At 40.8% G+C, this 8,975-nt stretch overlaps 1 long non-coding RNA gene across 1 annotated transcript; it reads right to left on the minus strand.

Moving 5' to 3' along the window:
• Positions 1 to 2,892: 2,892 nt before the first annotated feature.
• On the minus strand, positions 2,893 to 8,216 carry LOC106939477 (uncharacterized). The gene is made up of 2 exons (XR_001422854.1): positions 6,358 to 8,216; positions 2,893 to 6,275 (listed from the first exon to the last, which is right to left on the minus strand). It is a non-coding gene; the product is annotated as an uncharacterized LOC106939477 (long non-coding RNA).
• Positions 8,217 to 8,975: the final 759 nt, after the last annotated feature.

An 8,975-nucleotide genomic window follows, 5' to 3' on the forward strand; every position in this document is an offset into this window, starting at 1 on the left:
GCCCAAAAAACAGGAGAGGCTGAAAAAAATAAACATGGAACGCAAAACCAAAGTGCTACTGAGCTCCGCCCTGAGACGCCCTCCCTCCCTTTGCTGGGCGCGGCTGCAGAGGCGCGGCTGCAGAGACGCGGCTCCCCGCTGCCTCCCAGGGCTCTCCCGACCCCGTCCCGCTGTCTCGCCCTTCTGTTCCGAACCAGGGCCGACCAGAGAGGAGGTGGGTTGGAAGGAGCAGAGAGCCACGCGCGGCGGTGTGGCGGTTCTGCGGCCCTCAGAGGGACGTGAACAAGGCGTCTCGGTTATTATCATGGCTCCAGTGAGAGACGTCTGCAGTTCGGTCCTTCTCTTTGGCTCCCAGTGAGATCCAATCATCTTTAAGTAGCTGTTCGGTTCAGGTTCAAATGGAATGTTTGAAGTTTTCGTTTAAGGAGAATGAGACGAGAACAGGAGAGGGAGGGCGTCTGCCGGGGCAAACCCAGTAAGAACCCTTTACTATACCAGTACGGGGACATCAACAGAAGTACTACACAGATATGTACAGAGCAACCAAGCAGCACACTGGAATACCAAGTAATAAAAGTGGTGCAGGAAAAGGGAGGGTTTCCACAAATGTACACATCCCAGTATCTTTAATATGTGTGGTTGGTCCGATCTTTAAGGCGTTTTTTTTTTTTCCTCTCGCTCTTGCTACAAACAGGCAGCAGTGAAGCCGCCACAACATCAACTCTCACATCTGTGCTTGACTTAATATGGCTGCTTTGTGTTGCTGCATGCTGAGCTGATACCGTTCCCTCTCCTCTGAGTTTGAAGTTATGAGGCTTGACTTGGGATGAGGAACATGGATCTCCTCTCTTATTTTGGTGTGTGTGTGTGTGTGTGTGTGTGTGTGTGTGTGTGTGTGTGTGTTTATTCTCTGGTCCACAGAGCTCTATAGAAAAAGTAACGTGGAGGGTGACAAATGGGAGATCCTAATGGACAAAGAATCCAGGATAGATGATGGGGGATGGAATGGATTACCAGGAAATTAGACTCTGGTGGTGTGCGCATTATCATCTGAATGGGATAGTAAATGAACAATCGAGCAGAGGAAGTGGAAATCTATACTTAGCGGAGGATTAAAACTAAGCGGTGTAATGAAGAAACAGAGCGGATGTGAGGGGGTGGGAAGAGAAAGGAGGAGGGCATCAGCTAGCCTCAGCAAACACAATCATCCTGCATCTTAGCGAGCAATCTGCGTAAGAGAAAAAGAGGGCGGAGGGAGGCACTGCACAAAGAGCACTAAGCACTACGATGGACGGACACACACCTAAAAACACGCACAACTGCACAGGGTTCCAGTCTGCGTTCCACTGCACTCTCCTGGCTGCCAGAACCTTGCTGTGTCTTGTCAAAAAAAAAAAAAAAAAAAATNGCCCAGGGTTCCCAGCTGGTTTCCCCTCCCCCCCCCGGGGTCCCCAAACCTTTGTTGTTTTTTTAAAAAAAAAAAAAAAAAAAAAATCAAAACAAATGGACAAAAAAGAGATCCCACTGGCTACAATAAAAAAAAGAAAGCAGAAACTTAGAATATAAAAAAGAGCCAGTGGCATCGGGTCTTACAGAAAGCAATTTTTTTTTCTCAGTAACTGGCTTTTGAACAGCTCTACGCTTTTTCTTTTAGTCTACCAAGTATATACTATTAACCTTACCAGGCAGCTAAAATCTATACAGTACTGTCATGGTTTGTATATTTATAGATATTTGTACACTATACAAAGTTGGCAAAAAAAAAAAATACATAAATAAATACATGGAATCAGATTGTACACATCACAATTGTGTGTTTAAAGTTAGAGAACTCTTTGTTGAAGAGGTGGGCCAAGGCAAGTGGAAAAAGGAGTTAAAAGCCCAACCAAAAAGCAGGAGTGTTACCCTTGACATCCCTCAATGCAAAAATAAAACCCCTCTCAGTTTAGATTCAGTAGGTCAGTTAAGAGTATTGCTTATTACCTCCCTGATTTAAAAAACCTCTGTATAAATGGCAGGATTTCGACGCCGCTCGGCCTGCATCTCATTCACAATCAGCAACAGATCGAGTTTGGAGGGGAAAGTAGCTGGGCTTTACTTTTGGTCAGCGTGTGGAGCTTCAGCGTCCTTGTGGGACTCCCTCGGAGGGATGGTATTACAGATGAAGGTAGAACTGTATCCACTGTCTTTCCTGGAGACAGCTGCCGGCAGCATCCGCTAAACCATGTCAGGTCAGAGACGCTCCTGAAAGAAACCTGAAACTGATGAGCTCCGCCGCTGCACCGTGCGGATGCCGGGCCTGAAACATGAGGGCGGGCGCAGCATATGAAAAACCAGATGAAGTAGGATTTATGGCACTTGACCACAATCCTGTTTTTACCAATGTTTTGCAAAGCCATAGCATGCTTTGAACACAAATAAAAGTGCATTTTAATTCCTCATTTATTACAAAGAGGATAAATTGCAGCGATGCACCGAGAAATCATCTATTGGCCAGAATAAACATTTCACACTTGCCCAGCTCTTAACAGTGACTGATTGGCTTAAAAATCCAATCTTTTTTAGGCTCAGAAAACACGAGCGCCAACATGTCACACTGACAAAAACTCTCTTTGGTTTGGAAGTTGTTACTGAGCAAAGTTAGCCGTTTTCAATATAGATGAGACATTTAAAGATGAAGTCACAGGAGACACCAACATTTTGAAAGCAAGGCTGAATGCATTGCAGCAAAATAGCTCTGTTTTAATTCGGTTCTGTCTGTCGGGGAACATGCTGGATTGGTAGTCTTCACAGTTTTTGCTCAGTCTTCAGGGAGCACATATGATAACCGTTGTTCATAGTTTGCAAAGCTAAGTGAGCTAACCTTACTAAATGTGCTAAGCTCAAAGTGCAAAGATCTTTTAACATGTTTCCGAAATCTTGTTAAACTGCAGACATATGCGACACCGACTGCTCTCTCTCACACACAGTGTGACATCACCATATCTTCTAACTAATTAATGATCAATCGGCACAGAAAAGCTCCGTCAGCATTCCCTGAAGTTACAACTAATACATGATTTAACATCTAACAGTGTTTTTGCAGACGAGTCCTGGAGAAAACAAAGGTTGTGATATGGCACAGCTAAAATCTGTTTGGAAGAGGATCGATGGTGCAAGTATTATTTGAGTTTTTTTTTTTTTTTCCATCACAATATGGCAGTTTATAGTTCGGCTTTCTCTCTAATCCTGAACTGTCCTTGCTGGCGTTTGAGAGCTCTTGCAAATAGTTCACAGAGCAACAGACAAGCCGGTTATTTGGCAAGTTCACATCAGCCCAGTTGGGAATTAAAACATGCATGCAAATTACCCTTGTTGCTGTAGGATGATGGAAGCCATGTCCATCCTTATGTATGGCTTCCTACACATCAATAATGACTCCAGATTCGATGAGCAAGGCATCATGGGTGTCAGGACAGGGTCAATCCCTTCTAACACAATGGCATTTCAGTAAATCCCAGAGCCTGTAAGCTGATGGGGGGGGGGGATGTGATGCCAAGCGACTGGGTTGGAGTGACTCAACATGGAGGTGTGTGTTGTTCTCACACACCGCAAAGCATGTTGTAAGAATGCAATGATGCTTCATGGCTACAATTTGTGTCGCTTTGAGTTACCTGGGTGAATTCGGGGACTTGTGGCAGTGTTGCTACAAAGAACCTGGGATGTGTCGGGTACCACTCCTTCCCCGTCGCTTGTCTTGCCTTGACCTCAAGACGCCCCCAACAAAAATACAGCAGACATCAAAAGCCCTTGTTCAAGAAGGGCAGGTATAATCAGCTTCATCATCATCATCAACATCACCATTGTTATTCATGTGTATCGTTGTTTTCTTCATCGCCTCGAGTGACAAACGAAAACTCGGAGTACAATAAATGTTAATTTTCACCAACAATATTTACATGAAGTTTTTTAAAAAACAAACAAACAAAAATAAAGTAATTATTCTTCACAATGCTCCGTAAAGAAACAAAAACACAAGAACACCAAGCACACATACGTACACAGTAACCAACAGTCAAATGTGAACAGAAAGGAAATTATTACTCGTTATTGTTTTTCATATTCGTGTAGTTACTATTCATACAACCCTGAATGGAAGGAGTCACACTGGTTTTCACCAGATGCTTAAAACAATTGAAAGGGTGAGTCGGAGGGAGAGGAGAGGTCCGTCGGTGCAGGGCAGGACGAACGCGCAGACAAACAGCGAAGGTGAGCCAGGTGACTCCTGAACTTACTCAGGCGTCGCAACATGATTCAGCAGAATAAAGCAGCGAAGATGTTCCTCCAGGATGGGATTACCGCAGCCTCACTTTAATCCACACACACACACCTACACACACAAACATTAAGGTCTCCAAGAGAAAGAATACCCCTAATTTAATTTAACAAAGACTACAGCAGGGCAGGCACCTTTCCAATAGAGTGAGTCACTGATGCTTAACTTAAGAAATCCATCAAGGAAAACTACGATGGAATATTAAGGGAAGGAGGAATGAGACAAGGACAAATGCCATCATAAATCTCAAGGGAACATAAGGAACAGGTAGGACCTCTTCAGTTGTGAGAGGTTTAAACTAATTATATAACTTTAGTAAATGTAAATCAATTTTTAAAAATGCATGGACATGTACAAAATAAGCTGTCAAGATATTAAACCACAGGGGTAAGTTTTATACTCTAGTGCACAAAGTCTAGTCTTAAAAGAATGACTCAAATTCAACTCAGCCAACATGGATTTATTCCATTTTAAGAAAGACATAAACGTGTCTGTCAGGATCATCTTTGGGGAACTATGATTGTCTGTGCCAAAGTTCAGATAGAGAGCAAGATTTTTCTGCAACAAACTCTCCAGGTTGACCTGCCATGAAACAAAAGATGAATGTGAGGTAAAGTGCCTCTGGCTAACTGTTGAGCATGGCAGATTTGTGATGGCGGGGGCCTGTTTGTCTTCAAAAACCCACGTGGAACTGCCTGACATAGCAGAACATTTAAAAGTTAAGTTTGGTGGGTTCTGCCAGAAATCTAAAAATGGGTGTTAATTTGGTCTTATGATAGAATAATGATTTCAAATACAATAAGCATCGTCATTCCAGTCCCCGAGCCCAAGTGATGAACCAAATCTAGAGAGATTATGTAGGTAAAAAGAGAGGACATAAAACAATTAGATTTTAAAAAGAGAGCTTATTTTTTTTACACTTAGCAAATGTTCTGAAATTAAATGTTAGATTTTTCACTATTTTTCAACCAGAAGAGTAAAAGATTAATCTACTTAAAAGATAGACTACAAATGCCAATACAGGTCTGGGGATGGTTTTAGATAGAAAAAGTCTATTTATTGCAGAAAAAGGACATGCAACTTACAGCAATATGCAGCAAAGTTGTGGGCAGAATTCAACTTTTATTTTACTCAGGCCCACACCAGCACCTGTTCATTGGTTCTGCCAGGAATTGAATATAATGATGAGAGACAGCACTGAGGCAGAACAAACACACCAACTGGACCCCGTGTCTGGAGGAGGGGGGGGACTCTTGACTGGGAACATCTGTAATCCTGTCTTGGTATATTCATGAGCCCTGGCTTGCTGAAGGTCACTCCTGACATTGTTGGTGCCAAGAAAGCGCAACACATTTAGAGGTGCGAAAGAGGTGGCAGCGCAATTAAAAAGTGGTGTTTGGGAGCTAATGTCTCCATATGTTTAGATTTAAACTTTCCATCCATTTTAGTGTTTTGGTTGTTGAGCTGATAGCAGAAAATATAAAGATAAATTAGGGGATTCTTAGTGTTTTACGGATAGAAGGTTTCTGAAGGATTTTACACTCTGTTGTCAAATGAAATATACCGTGAGGGAACCGGCTTTATAGCAAACACACAGCATTTTTCCCCACAATTTTCCAGAGTCAAACATTTAAGAGTAGTCACAACTGAGAGCATCAATGCTTCTTCTATTTTAACCACTAAAGGAAACTTAGCTGTATCTCGTTTTGTACAAGTAATCCTTATAAATATCCAGGTCTGAGATCACTGTTACGCTTCCTAAAAAAAAAAAAATAATAATAATAATAATAAGCAACAGTTTCTTTATATGCTATAACGATACCATGAATCAGAAATGTGAAGGATCAGTTTGTGTTCAAAAAAGAAAAGTTATGTAATTTCCAGATATGTTATTTATGCAACCTACCAACAGTGACCAAAGTGGCAGAGTAGAATATTTATCATTCAGTAGTTTGATAAACTACTGAATGATATCTGTCTCAATTTAAAACACTTGAGACAGATAACAAGGACAGTAGGGTCAATGAAAAGACTAATGAAACGGGGAAACAGGTGGATTAAAAAGCAGAGCTTTGACGTCTAAAAGTCCAAACGTCTTCTCAGCAGACTATTTTCAAGGATGAGTGGCTTCACAATCTGCCTCATGTTATAAAAATAACAGCGTATCTCCAAGCTCACAGGGTGACTGAGGACTACTTTATAAAGCCTGGTAGCTCAGCCTTCTGAACCAAATGTAACTCAGTTAAAGGGAAATAGCTGAGAAACTGTGTTGACTTAATAGGTCCAGAAAGTGTTTTCACACCTTCAGGAGTGATTACACCGATTAGTTTCTGTATTTACCTGACAAGCCAGGTGGAGCAGCGGTTTGCACTGACAGACAACTGGAAAAAAGGGACTGCTGGTCACCTGGGGGCCTTTCTGTATGATGTCCACAAGCATCCATTGTTAGGCATTGGCTGTCCTTGTGTTAGCCTTGCGATGGACTTGGCACCTGTTCAGGGTGTTCTCACTCCCCTGCCTAATTCTAGCTGGGAAAAGCTCCAATATCAGCAACGATAAAGCTGACCAAGCTAACGAATGGGTGACAAGACTTTTACTTGCACGCATGTTAGTTATAAAAGCACTCCATGCTTCTTTTTTCTTAGCCAGAGTTATTTTTGCAAATAGTGAGCACCCCCCCCCCTCACCCCCAAGGTCCAAGGAAGCAGATATTGCTCCTTTCTGACCACCTAATGGGAGAGTAATGTGCTGTGACACTGCAGGCACTGGCTGTCAAAACAGTGAGCCCTGTTCCATGGATGGCCAATTGTTCTGAAGGGCACTGGACTGGATCAGTGCATCACAGCAGCCAGCACTGAGGCTCACATGAAAGACAGTGCCCAGAACATACTCGGCACACCGCATGCTGTCCAGAAAAGCTTACCGACACTCATGAGGAGGAGTTATACGGCGCTGGCCAGTTTACAGCTGCACAGTTGTATGCTGACACCATCTTTAGCGTGAATCAAAAGAGATTAAAAAAAAAAAAGGGCAGTGTTGGCAGAAGCTGTGCTATGTATGGACTCGCTTATTAGGCAGTCTTTATACAATGGGTTTCAAATTAAGTGATTCAGGTCAGCAACGGCGGATAAAAGTCAGAAGAATCTCAGTGTAGAGAATCAAGAAGAAATCTGAGAAGGAATTCAGCTAAATACTCGTTAGACTGGTGCGTAACTGTAAGTCCAAGAGATGTGGGGCTTCAGCTTGTTGGACATTTTACACCCACAAAAATCAGACTGCTGTGCTTTTTTGTCATCTAAATATCTTTCATCCAGTTGCTCATCTTCAAAACAAACTAATCTAGAGACATCACTATAGACACAGTTAAAAAGAAAAACAAGTTTCCTGTAATTTGGATGCAGTATTAATGCTACTAGCTAACATCCTTCCCCATAGGCAACAAAGAAGATGTGTGGCTGGGAAAAAAAAACAAACAAAAAAAAAAACAACTATATTCTAATATCTGCATTACATCTTGAATAGTAAACATAATTCAAGAGAATTAGCATAAACCATTAAGCAATCAAGCACTTGATTACCGTAGAAACTGAACACAAGGTGGTGGGAAGCCATTGCTAATGAAGTAAACACAGATAGGGAATCCTCCTACTGTTTGGGCATCAAGAAATGCAGTAAATGCTTCTCTCTTTATAGCTGCTGTTTGAGCTCCGAGTCTCTAAAGGAAGATGAAACTTTATTAATATTCTCAAACAGCAAAAAGACAATTTTATTGCATTACATATTCCTAGTTTAAAAATAAAGACCAAATTTGTTTTTAATTTTTAAAGTAATGGAAAGAAATAAAAAAAATAAAAAATACACAACCGAACCAACTCCCTCACTATTTGTCCCTTCTCAAGTGTTTACACTTGAGAAGGGACAAATTAGCATAGCAGCACAAACCATCATTAGCATAGCAGCACAGTCAGCAGATACAGGAAATTAGAACAGTAACTGCATAAAAACTGCATCAACTTTAATAGTTGTTCATACTTAAATTACTGTTCTAATGTATGATGTGGGTATATTTCAAAGTTTATGAGATATATATAATAATAGATCATCCATATATGCAGACAGACAACTTCCAGGAAAGAAGGTTTTAAATATTAAAGCAATAGCATCATCTTTTAATATTGTTACATACATATGCTCAAAAAATAGTATTTATATAGAATTAGTTTTGGATTTGCTTACAGACTTACTATTAGCAGTTAAGCCTACATTTAATGGCAAAGGGTTTCCTAGTTTTCTATGTTGATTTGGAGAAAGGTTAATGAAAATTGTTTTGTAGCCTGTAAACATGGAAACAAAAGGGGTAACAGCTGTGCTTGCAAATCAGAAGTGAAGAATTTAAATGTTTTCTGATTTACCATTTCTCAACAGACAAATAACCGCTATAGCTTTTTAAATTGAAATGTTCCTTCATATCTTATTTGGTATAGATATAGCTGATTGTTAATCATCACAGCAGAATTAAAACTTTTCAAAAATATTCTACCTTCTCCATAACTGTTATGATGTAAAGTTTAAAGTATTTCATTTTTTTGTCCTCAAGAACATAGAAAAAAATAAGTTTTTCTCTTATTTATAATAGATTGTCACAAGACGACTGGATTGT

This window comes from Poecilia latipinna, unplaced genomic scaffold (genome assembly GCF_001443285.1).
Source record: "Poecilia latipinna isolate Pla-1442-1.1 unplaced genomic scaffold, P_latipinna-1.0 Scaffold2885, whole genome shotgun sequence".
Taxonomy (NCBI): domain Eukaryota; kingdom Metazoa; phylum Chordata; class Actinopteri; order Cyprinodontiformes; family Poeciliidae; genus Poecilia; species Poecilia latipinna.